At 26.0% G+C, this 26,619-nt stretch overlaps 1 long non-coding RNA gene across 9 annotated transcripts; it reads right to left on the minus strand.

Annotated features, from left to right (window-relative positions):
* Positions 1-1,524: 1,524 nt before the first annotated feature.
* On the minus strand, positions 1,525-25,920 carry LOC147816103 (uncharacterized). Of its 9 annotated transcripts, none has more exons than XR_015431728.1 (7): positions 25,768-25,920; positions 24,457-24,567; positions 18,296-18,323; positions 16,938-17,053; positions 11,273-11,427; positions 7,711-7,803; positions 1,525-4,605 (listed from the first exon to the last, which is right to left on the minus strand). It is a non-coding gene; the product is annotated as an uncharacterized LOC147816103 (long non-coding RNA). The 9 variants fall into 9 exon arrangements; XR_015431727.1 differs by having other exon boundaries at positions 24,761-25,897; XR_015431730.1 differs by lacking the exon at positions 18,296-18,323 and having other exon boundaries at positions 1,525-4,590; positions 7,727-7,803.
* Positions 25,921-26,619: the final 699 nt, after the last annotated feature.

Consider the following 26,619-nt stretch of genomic DNA (forward strand, 5'->3'; position numbering starts at 1 on the left):
CGTTACTGTGAAAAAAATGCATGCAAATTTCCTGCAGAAATTACAGCAATTTTTTACAAGTCAAAAATTTTTTTTGAAACGCTTCATAAATACATTAAATAATTCATTGAATTCCATAAATAAGAACTTTCATCAAGTTCTTAAAATCTTACTATTTTTATGAAAGAACACACCTATAAAGCTGTTAAAACCCGTGTATAGGTTTAATAAGTTTAAGAAGCTCATTTGAGAACTTTTAAATATATTTTGAGTACATTCACGCTTATAACTAAACTGAGGCACGTATGAATGTAATAAGTAAGGGGTAAGTATAAATTGAATTTTCTACATAAAGTGTTTGTTTTTTTTTTAATTATTTTTTTTGCTCTTTAATTTCAATTTTTAACCTGTCAGGTTATATATTTCCTAAATCATTGGTCGAACTGAGAAAGTTTTCGTGTTTTTCTTCCCTTTTTAACAAGGTACAAAATGGTTTTACTGGAATAGTTTCTCATTGATAAGAAACTACACCATCAGAAAAGTTCCTAATTTTACATTAAAATCGAAAATCCGCAGTCTTCTTTTTAGTTTTCTATTCAACGTTGGTATTCGAAAAAAAATTCAACTCTCCGTTTTAATTTTTAGAACAATGACAATTTATTTTATTTCATTTTAGATTTAAAATGTCTGTAACTCCAGATTTTTAGTTTATCCAGTGATTCTTTTACACAATTTCATTTTTAATGCTCTATTTTCTTAAAAAAAAAGAAGATAAAACTCAAAAATATTCCTTATTTTTATTTCTTTACTTTCTGCTTTAGCAGAATACTTTTTTTCGAGAAATGAATTTTGATTCACACATTTCAAACTTTATTGTATTTAATATTTATTTTCAGCAGTAAATTGTTCTAGATTTATAGTTTCTCTCAAACCCAGAAAAAATTTAAAATCCCTTAAAATTATAACTTTTTTTAATTTCTAAAAAACATTAAATAATAATTTGCATTGTTTCTGATAAAAGGTTCTCAGATGCAGAACAGTGATTTCAGGAACAAATTTTCCACATTATAAGCACAGGTGTTTCTTAAAAAAAAAAAAAACATTCTTTATGAACATATTTATCACAAAAGATAAGTAGTTATGTGGTTACTATTCAAATAAAACTATCAGAATTAAAACTTAATTTTATTAATATAGAAAAAGGGAAACAAATATATTAAATTTATATTTAAAAGAGACACTTTTAAATTTATATTTAAAAGCTTTTTTAATTCATAACCATAAACTCAACTTTGGATAACATGAAAAAAAAACCCTAATGATGCTTTAAAGTTTATTGTTAAAAAAGTAAATAAATAAAAATAAACTTAATAATTATTTTTTTATTAAATAGTTCTTTCTTTATTAACTAATAATTATTTATTTTATTTAAATAATTTTTTTCAATAAAAATTTCAATCAAAAACTTTTTTTCTTTCTAAAACTACATTTAATTCCAGATATAATCTAGATATAGCTATATAGATATAATCTAGAATCATGCTAGCCTCTTATTCCAATTGAAAGCAAACGGTTAGAAAAAAACTCAGAATGTACTTACATATTAAAACAAGAGCTAAAATAACAAAAATAAATATTAAAGAATGAGAAATATATTGACACAAATATTTTAAAAAAAAAGAGATTGAAGAGTTCTAATCTCATCAAAATCTGGTTCTTAATGTGAGGTATGAAATTCTAAAGGATTACAAATGTGAAAGGAAATAGTGCTTCCATAGAATCATAGCAGCTTTTTATCAACCAACAAAAAGTCATTCAAATGCAACTTTCTGCATGGGTAGAAAAAAATGTTCTTTTTTTTTTATCAGAACAGTGCATTATCCATTTCCAAATTATCAACAATGTTAATGAATCAACCATACAAGCAAAGATTTTATAAAATATTTATAACAATTACACAATGACATTTTGTGGAAGTTTGAAGTTCTATTGGGACTAATAAAAATATGTAGCACATTTCAATGGAATACAACTAGAAATTTTTTTCTCAAAAGGTAAGTTCAATGATTAGGTGCATTTAGTAGATGTATAATTATAAATCAGGAGTAGGCGCAGATTTTTTTAATACTGATGTAATTCTAAATTCAGTCTTTAATCTTATAGACAAGATTTGTATCTAACTCATCACAGTTTGAATGAAATTACAGTGCAAGTATAAATATAGTTTAAATGAGATTACAAATTATATTTTCTAAAACTTTATACACATTCTGAAAAAGAATCAGAGAATCAGTCAGCCACACAAAAAAGTAAAAGCAATACAAAACTTCTCAATTTTCCTTTGAGAAATTAAAAAAAATTTAATTCAGAAAAATGCACCCTTATTTGAACCACTTTTACAGGCACTTCAGCATGCACTCAAAAAGAAGCAAAAGACATGTAGGAAGTTTTAAATCCCTATACATTAAATCAGAAAATAATGCAATCGAATAAAAGAGCAAAAAAAACCTATTATCAATTCTGAAAATTAAATTTAAGAAATTAATCAAATATTACAAAGCGAACGGAAATAACTCAGAAACTTTTAAGATAATTTTTCAACCTTAAATTTTTTTAAATCAGTATTACGCTTTAGATAGCTCTCTCATTAAGATAAAAATTATATATATATATATTTAAAATAAAACTTTCATAGTTTTACTTACAATGTTCTTCTTCACAAACAAAAAAAAATATATATATACTTATATAACAATATTTTTGCAACAAAATAAAAAATTGTTTTGTTCAAATTGAATTTTATTTCTCTTCAAATTTGCAAATGTTGACATTTTAATGTTTACAAATGATGTTAACATGAGGGAAATTTTTTAACAATTATGCATTTAAAACATGAAATTTAATTTTACAATTTAATTAAATAAAAAGCATACATAATTTTTTTATAAACAATACATCAAAAAGCATGATATTTAGGATCAAGCCAAGAAAACAAATATTTTAAAGAGGAATGGAATTTACATGCCAAGTTATGAAAATAATGCAGATAAGAACAGATAGTTAAAAAAATTATTACAAAAAACGAAACAGCATGGTTTTGTTTTGAAAAGTATTTGAACACATAGTAAAGGGAAAAAGATAAATAGTTTGGTCCATTCTCATAAAAAAAAGAAGGAAATAACATAATTTTCATAATTAATAACATGTAATGAGTAATATAATGTAATATATTAAAACCAAAATTAAATGCACAGAGGAAGAAAAATGCTGTATAAAACAGTTACAAATGTATAAAACATTAATAAATATATATAATTATATCACATATATAATATCTTTTTTATATATATATAAAACATGGTGGTCAAGGAAAATAATGCTACAACTAAATTTAGAGAAATTCATTAAAATATGAGAAAATAGATTGTACAAATATCATAGACAAAACTAAGTCAAAATATAAGCAAATTAGTTAGGTGGTTAAAAATAAGTAAACTATTATCAGTCAATGACTAGTTAAATAAACAATAAGTGGCATATCCTCCCCCTTTTGCATTAACTATGCATTTAATTTCTTAAACTTTCTCTTTTGTTGGATTCAGATTATCTTAAAAGTCGATTGTTGACCTTTCAGAATTAATCTATATTACATAAAACGATAATATGTACGTATGTATCAATAAAACCGGATATTTCTTTTCTCGCGCTGTAGTTTTCTTTGTTTTATCATATTGTCATTGAAAAAGTTACTGAGTACTATGAAACATTTTGAAAATACATTTTTGAAATTACAAAATATTTACAATTATGAATCTAGATAGTGTTTTGTCAATAGTGATACCTCTAAATATATTCAATGAAACTGAAGATATATAGAGATTATGATTTATAGATTTTTTAAAAATGTTTCTTGCGTTTTGAAAAATCAATTTATATTTTCTCACACAAAATATAAGCATAATTCAAGGAGTTCACTTTTGCAGGTTTTATCATGTTTTTTTCTTACAAAATTACAAAAAAAAAAAAAAAAGATTCTTGATATGGCACAATATATGACATAAAAAGAAACATTTTGGAGTAGCTAGGGGCTTTTCTTTGTTATTTCAAAGTAAACCAAAAGTGAGTTCAAAAATGTTTCAAAGTAATCCAAAATTTCGACAATATTAAAATTCTAACAGACTAAGATTTCATATACACACCATAGACACAGACAATTTTCTCTTAGATAGAAGAAACATTTTGTCTAATAAAGTGGAACTTTTAATCTGTTGCTTCAAAAATTTATCCAAATGATTGATTAAATAAAAAATCACTGTTAAAACATTTACTAAAACTCAACAGAATGAAAATATAACATAGCAGTATTTGTAGTAATATTTTTTAAAAAAAAATTAAAAAATGAAGAAAAAAAATTTGAATTTTCCAATCTTTTCATGAAAGCTGGCAACTATGCATTTTAAATTATTATTTTTTTCATCTAGAATTACAAAAAAACATATGACTATTAATTTACCTTCATAGATATCAGAATAGGATTTCTGTTTTTTCCATTCAGTCATTCTCTAGCTGTAAGTGATGGAGTAGGTGCAGCAGTGTCAGGAACAAATCTTCCTGAAATTGTTCAGACTAATTAAATATAAGTTTTGAATATAATATATAAGTAAATATATAAAACCAGTTATAATATATTTTTGTTACTTAGTGTGTAAAATCAAGAAATACCATCAAGTTAAGCAACAATTACAATAATACATCATGTCAGGACGAATTCGAATTACTTACCCCCAAAATGAAGGGGAATATTTCTTACTATCTGGGAAATATGGTCATTAAAGTTCGGACCCTTGATGTTAATTTTACTTTTTGCATATTTTCCCATAGGAACAGAAATTGTTGTGCAAATTAAAAAATTCTTGGGTGCAATTACAAAATCCGTTTAGACACAGATAATTCCGTGCAAAAAATTAATTTTGGTGAGTATTTAGAACTTTTTATTATTTCATATTATAGTCAAAAAAAATTATTAATTGTAAGGTATACAGTTATTTGCATTATTTTAAAAGGTAAACTGCACAATTTGAGTGAAATCGGTCAAATGTTTTCTGAGAAATCATCTTTTGAAAATTTTGTATTTTTAAAATTCGATTTCTCAGGAGCCATTTGACCAATTTTTCTCAAATGTTGTAATTTGCAATTCAAAAATACATTCTTAAAAACAATATAAAAAATTGTATGTCTTAATGTTAAATTTTTTTTCGATTATTATTAAATAAAATAGAGAAAATTAATAAATACTCTACGGCTAAACGAACTTCATAATTGTGAGCAAATTTTTTTCTTTTTTTGCTTAAAACTTTCTCCAGATATGGCGAATTAAGCAAAAGGTAAAATATTAAGGGGTAAAAACTTTGGGGCGCTCTCCCGACAAACTAGTGGGATCATATTTCTCATATTGCAGTTACCCCCCCCCCCCCATAAGTTTGGAGGACAGAAATTTTAATCCATCGAAAAAGATATGTTTATTTAGAGAAAGTAAATTTTTTGTCTAATTTAATAATTTTAAACATCATTTGCACAAATTAATTGGCATAATTGAGATCACTTTTTTGAACCATTAAGATTAACCCCTAGAATGTGAAGATCTGATCATCAAATCAAAAATTATTCAGGGTGGTTCGTTTTTTATTTTGCGCACTGTGTATAGATATATTTATAAAGAGAGAGAGAGAGATTATCTTGCTGTAAAGAAATGTCAATGTTTAACAAAAAAAAGTTTAAATATTTAAAAGGAAAAAAAAAAAAAAGAATCTTAAACTTTTTTTAAAAAGCCTTTAATTTGGTCAGATTTTTCTACCTACAAGAAAATTATAAAAAATCAAAGAATAGTTTTTAAAATTTGCGAAGTTCTGCAAACTTACATAATGCAATCTTATAGTAATTTTTCAAATATTAAAAAATTAGATTACAAATGCTTTATATTTCCATTAACTGTGGCTCTTCTCCGTATTGACATTTTGAACCATTTTCATAATTAGCATAAAGAGTGCAGGCTAAGAATACTCAAATCGTGAACTAACAGTTGTTCTGTCTTTGTGACAGTCAAAGAAAAAAATTTAGAACATTTCTTTTGCAAAGTATTTATATACCAAACTATTTTTAAAAAGAAAAAAAAAGACAAATTTTGCTTTACTTAAGTACATTAAAAGTAATTTTTTTTCAAAAGAATTACAAAATATACTATTTTTAGTTTCAAAAGTTTGTTTAGTCAGATAGTTTAACAGTATCCACTATAATTCTATTAATGGAGTACTGAAGAATTCATAATAGTTAGAGATCAATACATATAAAATTTTACAGTGCTCTTACATTGAAATAATCAGTATCAATCAGTTAACATTTCCTCATATTAATGCTTAATTAAATTTTGTAATAGAGTTCAAGACTTCCTTAACACGAAGACTGCCACACGCATTTACAGTGAAATCGCCTTCACGCCGCGAGTACCGTGGTACGAAGCGTATTCTAAGTACTTCCAATAATATTTCAATAATGTGAGTCTCTGGAGATCTCAAGGATAATATATCGCTCCGTTTGTTTCCATGGTATCATGTCTGTTTATTTGTGTCAGTTGCTTCTTATCTCGCCACTTCACATGATCAGTTTGGATCAACGAGGAGTATAACTTAAAATCTTTACTCTAACTAGTTAAACTTTCGAAAAGAAAATGGAAAACTTATTTCTTAGCGAGTCAAATCGAAGTGAACAAGAACGCTTTCGTGAGGTTCACAATAATTTTCTTAATAAATCACTTTTGTATTACTTTTAGAAAAATTCAATAGTTTTGTTGCGTCCTGTGAAATATCTTTTCAAATACATACGAATATCCTTCACATGGAGTTAAATAAGCATCACCCTAATACGGGTGACGTGGTCTGATCAGAAACTATGCTGTTACCTGAATATGGGTGATGTGGCAGTCAACGTATTAATCAAATAAGTTTAAAGTAGGGCTTCTTGATACAAATCTCTTGATACAATTATCTTGAACAGTGAATGTATTAACACTTATTTACAAAAGTAGTTTAGTGGATAATACCTCAATTTCCCATTTAAAAATGTTACATGATAGACATTGATTATTTTTTAAATTAGATGAAAGAGATAAATCAATATAGCTTTTAAAACTACAAAAATCAACGCTTTAAAGTTTGTTATTGTAATTGCATAAATAAGTGTATGAACCGTGAATTTTTCACCATAAAAATTTGATACTATGTGAGATTTATTGATTATCTTTTCTTAAAGTGACTGCATTCCTAAATAATTTGTAACAAAGTATCCTGCAGGTAAGGTTGTATGATTTAATAGTGTATATAAGTTAGTGGTTCATTAATTTGAACCATCGAATAGTGTGCATTTTAAAAGACGTTGGATTAAAAATTCAATTTTTTTCAAAATTAATTTAACCATTCCCAAAATAATGGAAGATTCAAACTCTCTTATGGACAGTTCAGTAATTATATACATGGAATGTTCTGAACACACAAAAATCAGGAACATCATAACAAAAAAGATAAAAATCAGGACTATATATGATCAGAAATATCAAGAATATCAGGGCAACTAAGAACCCTGAGATGTTCCAAACTCTTAATAGTTATAAAAAATAGCATATTATTCATTAAAAAGCATTATTTTGTTTGAGACATTAAGAACAAGAAAATATTTTACCTTTCCAGCAACATACACCATTTCAGAATCATGATCATAAAAAGGGAACGCCAGAAGAAGTATCAATGTTCTCAGAGGAGTGTCCAAATTGTTCTGAAAACATAAACATTTTTAGTTTACAACCGTGAACTAACTACTATAACATTACTACTGAACTTTTTAAGGTGAAATATTTTATAGGAGGGTAAAGCTGAGGGCTATAGCTTCACCTATTTAGGGTCTAAGATTAATAACAAAAACGACACTACACAAGAAATACACACGAGAATCATGATGGCCAATAAGTGTTTTTATGGTCTAAAAAAATATCTTAAGTCAAGCCTAATAAAAAAAAACAACATAAGTGTTACTCTATAAATGTCTTATACAATCAGTGCTTAACATACACATGTGAGACCTGGACAATGACCCGTGGAGATGAAAATATGATAGCTAGATTTGAGAGAAAAATACTGCGAAGCATTTTTGGTGGAATGAGTAAAAACAATACCTGGTTTAGAAGATCAAACACGGAACTTTACAAAGCATGTAAAGAACCTGATGTCATTAAATTTATCAAAATTCAAAGGATTAAATGGGCAGGTCACATTATAAGAATGGAGGATGGCAGGACAACCAAAAAAGTTTTCAGTGCCAGGCCAACAGGTACAAGAAAAAGAGGATGGCCAAACCTAAGATTTTTAGACTGCCTTGAAAAGGACCTACAAGTTTTAAAGATAATAAATTGGAGAACCTTGGCTAAGGGAAGAATGTCTTGGCATAGGCTTGTTGAGAAGGCCAAGGCCCATCCTGGGCTGCCGTGCCAATGAGAAGAAAAGAAAGCTGAGGGTTCAGTTATATGTAGTAACATACACTAGTTCCCTTCTGGTGGTTCGTTTTGGAGAGATAGGGGTTACATTTCTTACAAATTCATCAAACAATCTTATTAAATATAGTTTTTAACTAGTCAAGAATTTTTTTCAATAATAATCTGAACCTGTGTTCTGGTTTATATCTAGAATTACAAAGTTGTTTAAGTTTTGCATACTAATTGTTTTTTCCTCGCTAGCTCTACTGCACCGGACTAATGTGGACAAGTTAAGGTGCTAGTCACAAATTTGATAATTTGTTAAGTAGTCATTTATCATAACTCAGAAAGGTATATTTAAAGCAAAAATGAAATCAATTACAATCTAAGCCTTATTGGAGGGCATTTCACTTAACTAAAAAAGACATTTTAAACAAAATCAATGCATTAAAAATTACTATTCAATTTGATTTATTTGATAGCATTGAATCAACTTAAAATTGAATCAGTTTTAATAACCATAATTTTAACTTGATGATGTAATGGTTTGAATGGATAACACGAGGAGAGCATGGTTTAGTGATATTTCCCACACTGGGGTAATGAAAACCATTTGCTGTCTTAATTTAAGGTCTGGCAAAAATTCTCTATTTTATCTATATTGACTGGTAGTCCTTTATCAAACTTGATAAAACATCACCTTCAAATTTTCTTAAAACTTTTAAGGGATGAATTAATCTAAAGGTTTTGTGCTAAATATTGAAATTATTAATTGTAAAGGTATATTATTTCACAAAATCATTTTGATTTAGGAAATGCATAGCATCAAATGAATTATATATTTAACCAATAAACATTTATTCCATTGGAAGTTGAACAGAATCATTGTCCACATTACCCATACCACCATTTGTCTACACTAGTACCATGAAGATATGTTATATTTGTTTAAGCCTAATACTGACTAATTGAAAATATACAGAGCAAAAGGTAATATCAAAATAGGCAAAAATGTATAATTTTAAACTTATTGGCACCTTTTTTGAAATAATGAAAATAAAATATGTTATAAAAGAGAAAATTTAAAAGTTACTTAAAAACCCTCTTTTACAAATTTGAACAAAAATATTCAGTCTAATTTTACAATTGCATGGAAGTGTACATCAATGTACACTTCACTTTGACATGTTACACTTCAAATTTTTATTTTTACATTTTGATTATTCAAAAGTTAAATTTTTATGACTAAAAATATTTTGTTTAATCAGTTAATCAAATAAATAACGAAATAAATATTCAAGTAATCAAATAAATAATGAAATAAATAATCAAGTAATCAAATATATAATGAACAAAAACATTTTTTTCGAGTTTCAGAAAAAATTTAAATCAATGAGGCAAATTTTACATTTATTTTAATCTATTTCGAAAAACAAAAAGGTGTTTTTGAAGCTTCTTTGTAATTCTGAGAAAACATAAACTATCTGTTAAGATTTCCTATTCTGTTATACAAATTAACAAAATTAGTATTTAAGATTTTTCTGCATTAGTAATTTTAGCAACAACAGCAACAAAAAAAATAATAATAATTAACTTACACAGTGCAGCATTTTATCAGTGTTAAAATCATGTTTTGTTTAAGAGATACAGATTCAACAGTGTAATATTTTATTTTAATCAGAATTTTTTTTAAATTCTTTTTGTGTTTAATGAGTAAAATTCTAATAAGATGTATAAATACTAAATACCATTTAACAATAAAACTACACTAAAATTTTTAATACCAGTTATAATAAAATGGTTAATATTATTTAATTAATGCAAACCATTTTAAACTAATTAACCAAAATCAACCCGACTTATGATATATAAATGCTATATAAAGAACTTTATTTTTTATTAACAAAATTTTTAGTTTAGGTCTCTCTGAAAAAGTAGTTTTAGCAAACAACTAAATAATTTGCTATGCAGAAAACTATACCAGGTAATTTTGTGTTTAGGATTGTAGCAGCCCTGAACGAAACATCGGAGAATTTTATCAGGGTACATAAAAATCAGATTTTGTTTAAAAGATATATATTAAATATTATAAATTTTACTTCAATAAGATTTTCTATTTTGAATTCTTATCACATTTAAGGATCTGAACTCTAAAATGTACAAATAATATTCAATATTACTTAACAATAATGCAATTAAAATTCTTAATATTATTAAAAAAAAGTTTAATATGATTTAATGACTACAAACTAATTACTAAACAAATTATAGCAGCTATTATTTTTTAATTCAACTCAAAACTTAAATGAAATCTAAAGACAGAGTACCAATTTTGCCAAATGAAAAATAAATGATTTTAGACGAGAAATCATTTTTAAAAACATGCTATTTATAAATTGAAAAAAAAAAGTTTAATTCCTTGACGAAATTTACACTGCAGACAACATATATTAAACTTACGGGTTTTTAATCAGTACCAGAGGTGCCAATCAAGCATTGCCAGATTCTTTATAAAACAATTAAATGTATATGATAAGGAGAAAAATCTGATGCTTAGAAATATAAAAATAGCTAGATAAATATATGAAGTGTTCAGAGCGAAAGTAGATCTAGTTTTATTAAAAGTTGTTTACGTTTAATTTATCTAAAAAATTAAAATGTAAGCAATTTAAGAAATCAAATCTATTTTTTGATTCAGCTTGATGTATTGAAAAAAAAATTACTTGAGATATTGGGAGTTTTAAAAAAGAAAATAAATAAAATTCGAAAAGTCACCAGTTCTGGGGGCAGGGCAGGGAAGGCGGAGTCTTGTGAGGGTTCTAAATCTTGTATTCTAGAAGACACTGGACGTTTACCATCCTTTTGACGCTGAGACAGTTTGGCGGAGAAAGGGAAACTGTTCAGCATGGCAAATCAGGTTATTCTAGCCCCTGTAAAAAGTTTTATTTCTTATTAGAATTTCTAACAAACGCAGAGAGGCTAAATCATTTGTGAAGTAAGAAAAATATAAAGTAAACACAATACTATACTAAGTATTCGCTCTCTTTTTTTTGAGATTTTTTTTATTTGAATTTTTGCAATCAAAATATGGGAGTAGCACAAAATTCCAAAAATATGGTCCTCATAGTTTAGTTAGGTAAGCGCTTGAAAAAGTGTATTTCGCACAAATACATATTTGGCACAAGCTCACGGATTTTTTAAAAATAATAGAAAATTTTTTGAACTTAAATTTAAATTTACTTTATCCAAATGAATCCCATGTAAAAAAAAAAATAATAATAAAGAATTTAATAGCCTTTATTTATTTATCTAATTACGTGTCGATAACTATTTCTAATTTCATGGTAAATAAATTTACATAATTTTAAATTATCAAAGAGGAGAAAGTGAGAGAGTGGTTGAAAGTTGCTGCCGTTTATGTTATTTTCATTTTTTACATAGTTTGCAAAAATTTGAATGGCTTAGGGCTCCAGATATGCTTAATCCGCACCTGTTTGAGGGAATGATATCAAATATTGCTAATTAATTAGTACAGACGACATTTAAAATTACAAAATCAAACTTTCTCTGAATAAACTTTTTGAAGGATTTGAATTTCTGACACTGAAAAAACAGGAGTAGCAGCAGTTTCGGAAATATGGTGTCAATAGTTTGAACCCTTTAGCGTTAATTTTACTTTTAGCGTATTTTGCCATATCTCGAAAAATGTTTAAACGAATTATACTTATAATTATTAACTTAGTTTAGTCAAAGATAAATCTATGCAAAAAATATTTTAAGTGAGTACTTACTATTTTTTATTATTTTATTTCGTAGTAAGAAAATTTGAATTGTGCAGTATATAATTTTAACATTATTTTAAAGACTGTATTTTTGCCTGGAGAAATAAAAAAATTTTGCAAAATTAGTCGAATAATTTCTAGAGAAATTAAATTTTAAAAATATATCTTTTTCAAATTTTGATTTCTCAAAAATTAATCGAACAATTTAGCTGAAATTTTGCATTTCGAAATATACAACTGCATTCCTTAAAATGATTTAAAAACTTGCATAGCTTACAGTCCAATAGTTTTTTGACTATTACTATTAAATAAAAAAAAAAGTAATATATACTAAAAGTTGTATTTTGGATAGAATCCTTAAAAAAATTTTTTTTTAATAATTATAAGCAAAAACTTTTCAATTTGCTTAAAAAGTTCTCAGACTGATGGTGAAATAGGCAAAAGGTAAAATTAACAGTAAGGGGTTCAAACTTTGGACGTGTCTCTTGACAAGGCTATCCAGAATATATTTTCCACAATACCGTTAATCCTATATTCTGGGGGATTGAAATTCGAAACTATCAACAAAGTATGTTTATACAAAGAAAATACATTCATGTGTGTGACTTAAAATATTGCCTGCATTAATTAATCAGCATATTTGAGGTCACTCCCTTGAACCATTAGGATTGAGTCCTAAAAGGTGAATATCTGATAATATTAAATCAAAAGCTATTTAGGGTTATCCTTTTTATTTTGCGCACATAAGGAAATTTAGTTAAAATCTTTCACGTAAAAATTAATTAAAATGAGTCATAAAATAAGGTAGAACAGAAAAAGTTTGTTACTTTAAAAAGAAAGAGTTTGCTTTTCTTCTCTACAAAAGTTAATGATTAATACCTTATAAAATTCAGAAATTAATGTAGTGTAAAGTGCTCTTTAATTTAGGTACTCACTTGGAAAATGATTTTAATTTATAAACATTATGCTTTACTTTAATCAAAAGTACACATTTTATTGAAGAAATAATAATAATAATAGAAATTGGTAATCAAGAATATATTGTAATAAATTCAAAAATATTTTTTTCATTTTTAAGAAAAAATATGTGATCAGTGATTGCGATTATTTAGGATAGCAATTTGTAATCAAGTACTTAGTAATACAGATTCAAAAACATTCTTATTTTTTTTATAATAAATTGTTTAGACAATAAAGTAAAAGTATATTTTACTGTGCTTTTAGTTGTTATGGATAGTGTAGAAGAAAATGATAGAGATAAGATTGTCATTTATGGGTTGCTTGGATGAAAATGTTTACTGGTTGTAGGCACAAAATATACGACAAATTTTCAGAAATTGAAATGAACTGTCATTTACATATTTTCCTAGCAATATTATTTATTTTCTTAAAAATATTCAATAACTTCTCAAAAAAATATCATTTAAAATATTTTCTATGTTTTTTTAATAAATTATTTATTGATAAGAAAAAAAGTCAATTATTATTTTTTTTTTTTTTGTGTTTTAAAAGCATTTAAGTGAGAAAGCAGTATTTACATTTTCTCATGCAATACCATTTAAAACTTTAACTAAATTTTTGTTTTAAAAGTTCTTCATTGCTAGTCATTGATTTGTAAACTTCAATCAACGATTTTAATGTAAAAATTATCAACATTTAGTTAATTATGATATGAATTCCTAATTGACTGAGAATGACATAATAGGGTAGATGGGTGGATGCAAAGAGTGAACCCACATTATATTGCAAAATATGAAAACATTTGCAGAAGTAAATTGAATGATGAATTTTATATAATCAATTAAAAAATTGTTCTGTACCAGATTACAGTTACTCTTGTATATGTTATTAAAAGGAGCAAATGATGGGCTGAATAAAGTTCAGCAACAAGGGCTATACTACATGGAATTTAATATATAAAGTTTTTGTATGTAATAATGTAGTACAATTTTATAAAAGTAATTGAATGAATTTCAAAAAAAAAAAAATATTCAAGTGTACTTAATACAGGATTCCCACTCTTTTAAGAAAGCAAAAATAAAGGACCTTAAAAATAATAGGATTGTTCATCATTGAATATGCATATATACCACCAGTGACAGTGCCAATTATTTACCTTTCTTGAAAAAGAAAATTAATCAATTAAAAAAACAATAAAAAGCAATTTTATTATAATGTAAGTACTGATAAAATTGTATTAACTAACAGGGCTCGTCAAAGTGGGACAGGGCAATTTTTGCAGACCCAGATCGGATTTAAGAAAAAACAAAATCATTTTCAGACTGTTAAGGGTTAACGATATCTGTGAAACTAATCAGTATTCCATCCTTAATAAATTCATTGAAATTGAATTATAAAATTAAATGGGGAAATCAAGAATTGCAATATTTTTTCTTCATATATTTAAAAAAATAGAGAAAGTTGAGAAAAAATTATTACAACAAGTTTTTATATTGTGGTTTCTAGAAAATAGCTGCCTACTTGTTAAAAACAAAAAGAGGAACACAAAGTTAATCGTGGGAAATTATGACACAAAGTGAAAACAAAATATCAAAAACTAAACTATTGATATAAAAATATAAATTTATAAATGTTTCATGCTGAAATTTTTTTTTTGAGCAAACAGTTTTAATTAAATTACTTACTATTAAAGAATATCACATATTTATAGTAATTAATTCAAGAAAAATCTTACTTCTTACATGGATCAGAATACTATTTTTATTCCAGTGAAATTTTAAAATCCAGTGACTATGAATCGTGAAATTGGATTTTAAAATTGTGTGAATATGAATCCTGATATTGGATTTTAAAAACGCGAAAATACAAATTACAATATTGAATTTTTAAATCGCGTAAATAGGAATCATGATGCATAACTTTTAAATCAGCTAAATACCAAAATTGATGACTGATATTAAAATCGTGCGAATAAGAATCGTGATATTAGCAGATTCCGATGGAGTTCCTAATATTCAAAATGGCGAAAATCAGTGAAATCAAATTAGCAGAAGAATCATAAATGTCTCGCCAATGTGATTTAGCAATAGTTTCAAAATCTCGTCGGATTATAAAGTTTTGATTCGCGAAGTCCGCTGACCAATGGTCTAACAGAATTCTGTGATATTCCCGGAAAAATCACATGCCCTACTTCTCGTTTTTAGACCTGCCCTGGGTTGAAAGAAAATAAGGTATAAGGAGTTAAAAGGCACTAGAATGACAAAAAATCAGAACATTTTGGCCTAAACCCGTAGTTTCAGAGCAAAGCTAAAAAATCAGAACAAACACGATTTAATTGGAACAGTTGGCAACTAAACTAGACATGCATCACATATTTAGTTGCGGGCCAATCTCGCTAAATACTCATTTACACCCAAAATATTCTTTCTTTTACAAATATAAAATGTTTCAATTATAAGGGTATACATTAAAAGAATTAATATTATGCATGATAGTAGTTTTCTTAATAGATCGTGGCAAATTAAGTCTTATTTCAAGTAAAATCAGACAATGTTGGTATTTAAGCACCTTAAATCATTCACTTTTTTTCATTTTGCTTAACTTTTTTTTTAAAATTTATTGAAATAAATATTTTTATGAAAATTTTTATAGAACAAAAACACAATTATGTTCAAAAGATTTATAATTTTCAAACCAATGTTTTTTATTAGTTTTCACTGAAATTTATAAATGAAAGGTTCTAAAACCATTTTTTAAGGGTATCAACACATTCCTTAGGCAGAAAATTGATATGGTTACTTAATTAATAAATACTGATAAATTATTTAATTTTTAATCATTTATAGACATTTACTTGTAATATTTTTAATTATCCTCTATCATTCTTAATATTACTCTCTACTATTATTATGATTTGATATTTTAATTTTTTTGTAAATTAACAGTTAGAACAAAGCAGTATTCTTTTATTATTAATGGCATTCTCTTATCCTACAATATCACCTTATCAGGTAACGTTTATGGTACCTCAACTTTTATTATGAGGATCACATAAAATAATTTCCAGCCAAAACTGTCATTAGGAATTAGCTTTACATAATATTACTAAACAATCTCATGAAAAACAAAGAACTAATTTTAAAGTAACCAAAAGTTGAATAGAAATTTTAAAAGAAGAAGAAGAAACATTTTAAGTTGCAATGCTAACTAAATAAAATGATTATCAAAATCTAAGTTAGAATTTTATTCTAATCGACATTTATAACAAAAAGTTTGGGATAGATTCTAGACAAAATGCAGAATATATTAATGAAAGAACCAGTATATGAATGAAATATGCCTCCCCTTTTGCCTGTAGCCCTCTCAGACACACCCTTTCTTGTCTCTCTTAAATGCTCTACCATAGTCTAATTCTAGGTGATAAAAGATCAACTTTTTGTTTTAAAAAATTTGAACTGAAAAAATTGTTCCCATCAACTATAGTGATGCTGAAAAATAGAATATTTTTAAAAACCTTGTACCAAAATAAAGTACTTTTAAGAGCCCTTATTTTCCAAAATAAAAATTAAGCAGTTTTTAAGGACTTTTAAGGAGTGTGGGAACCCTGTAATGAGGAGGTCACCCAAGTCTGCACAATACTTGGGTTATCTGTATATGTGATAAAGAAATTTACAAGCTTTATATTATTTAGAACTTACTATAGAGGTATTCAGAGTATTCTTCATCCTCTCCCAGGCAAGTTGATCATCTTTTTCCAGCAAAAAATTTCATTAAAGGTGAATTACTGCAAGAAGCAGCATAGTGAAGATGGGTCCTACAAGTAATTAATATTATGATATAAAGATTGATAAGTATAAGAGAGATTCAAAAAATCAAAACAAATTAAAAACCATGAAAATAATACACAGGCATCAAAACTATGATGGAGCATTATATTTGGTTAAAAGCACATTACAGAAAAATTACATAAAAAAACATTACAAGTAGGTATAAAAAAAATTTGAAAACACATATAACTGAATTTAAAAAAATAAAAAGAGCAGTAAAAAAATTTTCACGCTGATTTTTCTTAAGTACTTTTTAAGCCCTTTTTCATAGGCTGATTTAAATATTTCACACTTTTTCAACGTTTGTTTTTGTAATGTTTTCTGCATGGTACTTTGCATTAAAGATGTGCACTCTCCATTGTGCACTCTCATTGAAACTTGCATACAATTTTTAAGTTGTAACATGTATTTTTTATTTATTTTTTTCAGTTCCATATTTTACTTAACATCATTTACTAGCATGAGTCACTGCAAGTTTACAAACTTAGTGAAATATTTTACTGAAACATACACATGATATTCAAACTATTTAAAATATTCAAACAAATGTAACAGAAATAAAAAATGTCATCAAGCTCTCTGTTAGTAAACCCCTCTCTAAAAAGTATTTAAGAGAAATTTTAAAAAATATTTTAAATGTTTCTTTGAATAACAGTTTAAGAATCTACCAGTTATTTAACATTCAACTAAAATTTACTGCAAACATAGAAAATAAGAAACTTTTGATAAATGTGAAACTTTACAGCCTGCTGGTAAATATATATATATTCAAATATTAAAGTGTCAATAGAAAGGACCATCTTAGTGAAAAGAAAAGGGAATAGCAAATCTAAAAACATTATTAGAGGTCAATGTATTAAGGATCTTATTTTAAGAATCTTGAGAAAATTATATATATCAAAAACTATGGTTCTATATTCATCAAAATACTATATAATTTTTTAATAACCATATTAAGAAAAATATATGACCATATTAAGGAAAATGTATGTGACCATATTAAGAAAAATACATGAACTTTTAATTTAAGAAATAACAAATAAATAACCTCTTCAAAACCTGAAAGATAAATAAAGGTCTCCAAAACACATGTTAGCAATTCCAACTTCTAAGTTAACTCTTGTTAAATTTTAGATAAAAGTTAGAAAAAATATTCCACTTGATAAAAATATTTATTATAAACAAATTATTGTCAAAATGTACAAGATTAAATAAATAAGTTTACTTACAGTATAAAATAAAAATTTTCAACAACATCTAAGGAATAAATGAATTTTTGAAATAAAATTAAAAGTTTTTAGTAACACAAACTACAAGAAATATTTCAAAGTAATAAAAGAAAACAAAAACAACAAAGTAATTCAAATAGCACTATTGAATTGCTTATCCACATACACAAAAGAAATACTTAGAAAATAAAACAGACAAAATCTAAAAATATTTAAATTATACAAAAAAAATATCCTTATAATAAATACCATTCTTGAATTTGCAAAAAAAAACTATATAATTGCTCAAAAATATCTTTCTGAGACAAACTAAAAAGCGTAGTAGAGTTTTAAAGCAGTCTTATAGATATGTTATCAGTTCATAATATACCGAACAAAATTAATTTAATTCTATTCAAAGAGAATGCTTGCAATTTCAATTGGGATTTTTAGTCTAACCCAGAAAAAGTAAGCAAATATTATTGTTTAGTTCTCACAAGCGATTGCATGCAAACAAGTTTGTATCTAACAAGGGTGGAACACATCTGAAAAATTCCTATTAAAAAAAAATTAAGTTCTAAATTAAGGAGCATGTGGTTAAGATAGGGAGCAAATTAAACGTGCAATTAAATTTCAGAATAGCCAGGAAACGCTATTGGTCGAAAATGACATCACGATTTGAGGGAAGGGAGATGGTGTGTATTGCTTGCATGAGGCAATTTTGAAAAATTGCTGATAACTTTTCCTTAAAACAAGTTTTTTTTAATTTTCTTTATTTTTATTTAACTATTATAATTGATTTCATTTCAGTTTCAAGAAATACAACTTCATTATTTTCAAACGCGTATTTTAGTTTATATTAAAACTAAGTTAATATTGGTTTAGTTAATTTTTTTTTCGTGGTGTAATAGTGGTGTCTACCAGTGAGGTCAGGAGTTCAATTTAAATTTCTTTATCTAAAAAGGTTAATAACTATTTAATAAGTTTTATTCAATTTATAAATTATAACTTTTTTAAAATCAAAATTAATTCTTTTCAAAAATTTAATTTTTAAGACAAAAATTAATAATTTTTCTTCAATCAAAATATTTCCATTATTTTTTAATTAATTATAATATTTTGATGTAAATTTTAAATTACAAAATTTTTTAACTTAATTTTGTAATTTAAAAAAAATAACAAAATTTTTTTAACTTAAATTATGAATTTTTAATTAATCCATATATTTTAATAAGTTAAAATTAAACAGGTACTGATATTTTTTGTTTTTAAAATAATTTATAAATTGATTAAACATGTTAAATAGTTCATTTTTGGAAAAGAAAGTTAAAGATAATAAATATTCTATTAAAACCCGAACCATTCAACAGAAAATGGAAAGTCTAAATGCTACACCACAACTGCAGGTGAGCTACAAAGTTTTTCTTAATTTAAAGGTAAATGAACTGAAAGTTTAAAGAGTAATATTTTGCCTTTGGGGCATTCCCTTGTAAAACATGCACAATCTATAAAACTTTTTACATTAGGCATTTTTGTGTGCCATAGTTGTAAAATTATTTTTTAATTATTTGCTAATACTTTTACCCTAACTTGAAAATAAGTGAATATGAATTATCAATCAAATGTAAAATAGTACTTACAATTAAAGCAAAATATATATACATAAAAAAATAACAATTCGGAAGTTATAATATGATGCAATTTTTCATCAATTAAAAATACTTAAGAAAATTGGAGTAATTTTAAACTATATACAAATTGAGCAATCAACTATGAATTTAAGAAATTATGAAGATAAAAAATTTATGAAGGAACAGTCTCAATTATAAGTGAATTAAACTCAAAGCAAAAACTCCCAACTTAACTGCATGAATCAATTCAATTATATGTATTTTGCAGTTTCATTATCAATATTTTATATGTTTACAGAAACCGAGAAAACGTTAATCATGACAAAAACATTAATAAAAATTCTATAAAATTAAAGTTATTTTTAATTCTACTTATTTCCCAAAGAAAAGGAAGAATTGCTTAATACCCAATCCTTATATTAAATCCAAATTCATAAATTATAAAAAAGTTAAAGGAAGTTAACACAATGATTATATTTAAACTTTGAAAAAAATACTGCATACCGAACCGTAACTAAAGCCATGTACAGAAACGAAAATTGTCTGCTAAAAATTCTGGCTTTCTAAATATCAAAGTGAAAGATAAACCAACAAGAAAAAGTCAGAGGGAAAAATTATGTATTCCATTTTCACCTTCAAGAATTTACTCATTGGAGCTTTTTGAAAATTACATTGGTGCAAATTTTTTTACCATTTCATACTTATGACTAATAAATTAAATACATCAGAAATTACCAGATTTTCAAATAGGAATAAAACTTTAATTTTCACACGTAAGCAAATTAAATAAAAAGTTGCAAAAACCACACACATTAAAAATAGTGCATGGTTAAAACAAGACTAATACTAGACATGGTTTCGTTGAAGATCTCATTTTCCCCGTTGGTTTTCCCACACCCTACTTTTATTTTGATATCCAATCACAGGAGAGGGGTAGATAAGGATCTTTTTCCAAATTTAAATCAGACTCCCATTTAACTGACCTTGAACTATTTTTATAGTAAAAAAAAAAACGGCGAAAGAAAGGGGAGTGTTTTTATAATTTTTATATTAGCTTTTATAAGTTGTATATAATACTTGTTTAAAACAAAGTTAATATCTTTTATTAGAATTTTATCCTTAAATTAAATTAGTACTGTAAAGAAAGTAAAAACCAGAGGGTGATGCAATATCCTGACACATGGAAAAAGGTTTGAAATTTGCTTAATTTTGCTGATAAGGGAGGTGTTTGAAATTGCCAAAAATATGCTTATATAATATTTGAATGACTTCTAATTTAAAGTAATGATAATGTGATAATGGTAGGGAAAAGCTTAAATTAATTTGCCCAAATAATGTAACAGTAAAAGGATCAAATATGAACATCAAAATGGATTCAATAAAAATATGTAAAATTGTTAAATAATGTTGAGCTTTACCAAGAAGCTATAAACTTGGAAAAACAGTTATCAATTGTTTACATTACATTATTTGGAAATAACTGTAAAAGGATAAATAGAATGCAATTAATCAAGGTTCAGCTTATTAGAAACTTCATAAGTTTGAAAAAAGGTAATTTAAAATTTTTTTTAAAATTAATACAACAATATGAAACTTTTAACAATACTAATGATATAACGTAACTAATAATTCAAAGATACATAAGTGTTGGAAGAGCTTGAAAATGTTCTTTAAGACACACTAAACTAAACATTTTTTATATTATTGATCGGAAAAAACAAAATCTTATCTCCAATAACTATAATTTTTCAATGGCATTGAAAAACATTCTAAAAATGCAACATTTAGTTATTTTGTTAGAAGAAATTCATTAACAGTATATTTTAATACCAGTGTTCTCTTTAACTCATTTGTGAAGGGCAACCCTTCCAGCTAACCCTTTGATCCCAATAAATGTACCCTCTTTACCCTTTTTATAAAAATAAGACTCTCTCTCTTAAAAATATTAACTTTTTATTCAGATTCCATTTTGAAAAACATTAATTCATTGTTTTAATAACAATTACACATTGGTAAAATTATGTGTTTATAGGTTAAATTCAGATTACTTTTACAAACATTTATTTTGTTTGGACTATTCTCAACTGGTCAATATTCTATAATATAAGTATACTTTTAGGGAGAGGTCAGGCAGGAGCATATTAATAAATTTTTTAAGTAATTTTAAATTTTAAAACTAATTTCTAAATATTTTTTTTCAAAAAATGCACATTTTAAAGTTTATTTTCTTATAATTCTCAGATTTTGATAATGAGAGAGAATTACTTTTAGATAATATACTTATAAGATAGTATGAGACAATTTATGACAGTATGAGGTAATTTATTTGGATAAAAATCTAAGACATCTATATAGAAGACAAAAAATCTAAATTTTGAGTTTTTTTAGAAACTTTATAATTCTATAATAATTACATATAATTCTATAATAGCTATATAATACATCATTATAATGACTTTTTTAATTTTGTATATAAATATTTGTACAAGTATTTTAAGACACTAATCAGTTTCAATGCCGTTAACAAGAATTATTATAAGACCCTGCTATTTCGTTACCCAAATAAAATTTATTCTTTTAAATTCTGAAGGAAAAAATACATTTTTCAGAAAATCAATAAAAAAAATTAGGTTCTTCAACACATTTTCAGAAGCTTAAATTGCTGAACAAAGTTTAATGGGAATTACTGAGAATTTTAGAATAATCAAGTATTGTTAAAATCTATATTCTACCAAAAAAGGCAATGCAAATTTTTATTTTTCAGTATACTTTCATCTGATTAAGCAAAGAGAAAATAGCATGCGTAAAACTAATAGCATTTTTTTTACTTTTTTAGTTTATATGACACATAAACCTTGATTTCTATTTTTATTATTTTTAAGATAAATTTGTGATTGTTCTCATCTAACTAAAGAATAATTAGGTGATTGAATGTGCCTAAAAGCTAAACTTTTTTTCTGAGGCTTTCCTCTAAAAAAAGTTCCTCTGCTTAAAATTTTTTAGGACAAATTTATTGCATGAAAAATTTTTAATAAAAAGTTCAAAATAATAAGGTATAAAATTTTTAACTTTTCAGTGTTTTATGCAAATTTTATTATAATTATTTATTTTTATAAACAAAAAAAAATTTCAAACTTAAAATAGTTTTTTACATAATATGTATCGTCACTGAGAAGGGAGATAAATAAGAAAATTTGATAAAGACTACAAAAATTGCAGCAATTACAAGTTTACATATTTTATAGTCATTACTTTATATTTATTAAGAGTTTTATCAATTCAAATTTAGCCAAACACTGCATGGGTGTAGATGTGGTCGGATAAATACCCAGTAAGTATGGTATTTATAAATGGGTATTTACCTCTGCCTTGGGGTAGTACCCTAAATCAAGGCTTTTATAACTTTTTGTCATTTTTAAAATATCTAATCATCATTTGCCTTGCTTATAGTTCTGGCAATAACATAACATTTTTAATTTCAAAAAATGAACACTAAAGTATATTAATTCCAGGAAAAATATTTCAAAAAACTATAAATACCTAGCAGAGGAGCTAAATTGTCACAATAAAAAGCAATGTAAAAAGGTATTGTGCAATATCACAAAGTAGACTTTATGTTAAGTGATTTATGTGAAGGTTGAGCGCTTTTCAAGAAGGTTGAGCGCTTTTGTAAAAAAATAACTATATAACTATTTTATTTAAAATAAATGCTTTTCTTAATGTAATTTTAAAATCAGTTGATATTTTGCACAAATATTTTTTCTACATATTATTAGAAAAAATAAAGATGATTTTTTAAAAAATTCATTGATATTTTAATGACATTAAAAATAAAAAATTTTCAAAAAATATTAAAGTAAACAATTTAATTTTTATATTTTGTCAAGTATGAGCAAAACAAATCTTTAAAATACAAGACAATTTAGACAGTTAAACAAGACAATTTAGACAGTGGTTAATTTATCTGTGTTCATAGATTTAATTTTCATTACTATTATGAATATTCACTTTGTTAGAATTATTTTCATACGGTAAAATTTGTATAAGTATCTCTTTTTCCGAAAGGGGTATATTAATGACCTTTTCTTAAGCGATTTTAACGCTATTTTTTAAATAAATACTTTATTTTAAAAAATTCATCAATTCAAAAAAATCAAATCATCAATCAAATCAAATCAAAAATTCATTTTTAATTTATCCATAAAATTATTTCATTAAAACAAATGTGCCTTTTTTTTTCTTTTTCTTAAGAAAAACATTCAAAATTATATTTAGCTTTTATCTGTATTGAATCTGTGTTTATTAAAATAATAAGAATAATTATTTATCAAAAGTCAGCCACATTTGAGAAATTTCAAAATTTTATTTTAGTCAAAAGAAATAATGATCTAAGCAATATAACTTTAATGTTTGTTATAAAATTATTTATCAAACTTTCAAATACTAGTGAAAAATTTGTACTGTTTCCGGAGCACAATCATTTCTGTAATATAATCAAAGTATAAAAATTGAATGTAAAAATTAAGTTTATTGTTATAATTATTAACTAACCATTAGATCAGCTGATAGCTTCTTGTTTTTGACTACCAATGATACCACCATTAATTCTTTCATGTTTGCAATCTCCAACTTCCATAAAGAGATGTCCAACATTTTCATCTTCTAGATAAGAAAGAAAAAAATATTTTAAATTGAGTGCATGAATAAGCATAGTTATCAACATGAAAAGAAATACAATCTGATTTTTGACACCTAGATAGGAAAGAAAAAAAAATTTAAATTAAGTACATAAATAAGAGTAGTTGTCAAAAAAGAAAAACAATCTGAAGATTTTACAAAAATGTAAATTTCTTACCAACTCTCGAATCACATAGCTATATTTCTATGCACTTCAAAATTTTATAATAATGCTCACTTTAAAATCAACTTATAGACTGTACCAATAAAATTAAGGAATATGTTATAATGGGCCTTTTTTTTATGATGGGCGCCCTTTTTTAGCGGCTCTTTCCAGTTTCTAGTGCCCTGCCCTTTTTAAGGTTTAGAATGAACAATTACTTAGTATCTTAATATAAAAGTTACAGAACAATGAAATAAAGATAATATTTCAATTAAAAATAGCATTTGGAATTCTGAGAAGTAATAATGATTAAAAACATCAGAACATTTCAGATTAACAAAGATAAGTATTACAGAATACACACAAATTTATCTAGAAAAAAAAATAAACAAATGAACTGGTTCCTTGAATGTTTAGTAGCAAATGAATTAATTCAGTTTTGTTATCTTTCAGGATTGAGTAAATATCTTGTTTACATCGTTACAGAACAACATAAGAAATATTTAGCACACCAAACTTACACCATTTATAATATCCTACACAATTCGGTAATTTCCCCCAAAATAAAACTTCAAAATAAAAAAGAGCAGTTATAATAAATTTAAACTAAAACTAGCTCAAAAATAACAATTGGACTATCGACCTAAATAAAGCAAAAATCGAAATACTATTTTGATTTGATGATATCCATATACGTCCCATCCCTGCAGATAATTTTATTTCTCGATGTGTTTCCTGGATAACCTGGGTCTTGGCGAATTTAGTTGGCGTGACAGATCAGATTACGAATATATCCCTGTATAATTTAAACTGCTACTTGAAACGACTGAAATAAGAATATATAAAAAAGCTCCTTTACTTAAAAACTAATTATGTTAGGCTTAATTGACATGTTTACATAATTTCACGAACATTCACATAAATTAAATTCATTAGCGTATTAAAAATTTATGATCAACAATGCAATCACAAGAAACAAGAACAAGAACTTTCAGACAAGTCAATATCAGCAGGGCAATTACAATTTAGTTAAGTTTCAAAAACCTTTTCTTATTTTTGACAATTTTTTTAATTTAAAAACATTGTTTTGGTTATTTTAATCAATCAATGCTAAAGGCAAATTCAAATGCTGCAATTAAAAAATTTGTTGGCTTAAAATCACTTTCGAAAAATTGTGCGAAAATATTTTCACGCTTTTAGCTTACTTGTTTTCTATGACGTTTTTAGATTTTTTTTTTTTGTTGTAGTTGTATATCAAAATCGTCCCGCAGTGGACTGATGGTTAAGACACGGTTCCCAGCAGATCACCGAAGTCAAGCATCACTGGCTGCGGTCAGTGTGCGGGTGGGTGACCACTTAGATCAGTTTGCGCAGAAACCGAGGGTGTGAGGTATTGGTCCTCCTTAAACTGTGCTACAGTAAAGTACTCGACTTCGCGTGCAGGTCGTTGGGCTACCGCTGCGGGGGTGCCATGCCCTCTGAAGAGGATCAAAATTGTAATGGCATGTCTTCGGATCATCCTCAGGGATGTTTCCCAGACCGTCGCCAATAGCCCATTGTGCTGCTCTAGTGAGACGTAAATGAACTACAACAGCAACAATATATCAAAATCATTAGTTCATTTACGCAGTAGAGCTGCACAATGGGTTATTGGTGACGGTCTGGGAAACATCCCTGAGGATGATCCGAAGACATGCCATCACAATTTTGATCCTCTGCAGACGGGATGGCACCCCCGCTTCGGTAGCCTGACGACCTGTACGTGAGGTCGAGCACTTTACGGCAGAACAGTTTAACGAGGACTAGTATCACACACCCTCGGACCCTACGCAGACAGAACCAAGTGGTCCTCCACCCGCACACTGGCAGCAACC

Source organism: Parasteatoda tepidariorum, chromosome 2, assembly GCF_982258835.1.
Source record: "Parasteatoda tepidariorum strain Cologne lab strain chromosome 2, Ptep-v5.0, whole genome shotgun sequence".
NCBI classification, from domain to species: Eukaryota; Metazoa; Arthropoda; class Arachnida; order Araneae; family Theridiidae; genus Parasteatoda; species Parasteatoda tepidariorum.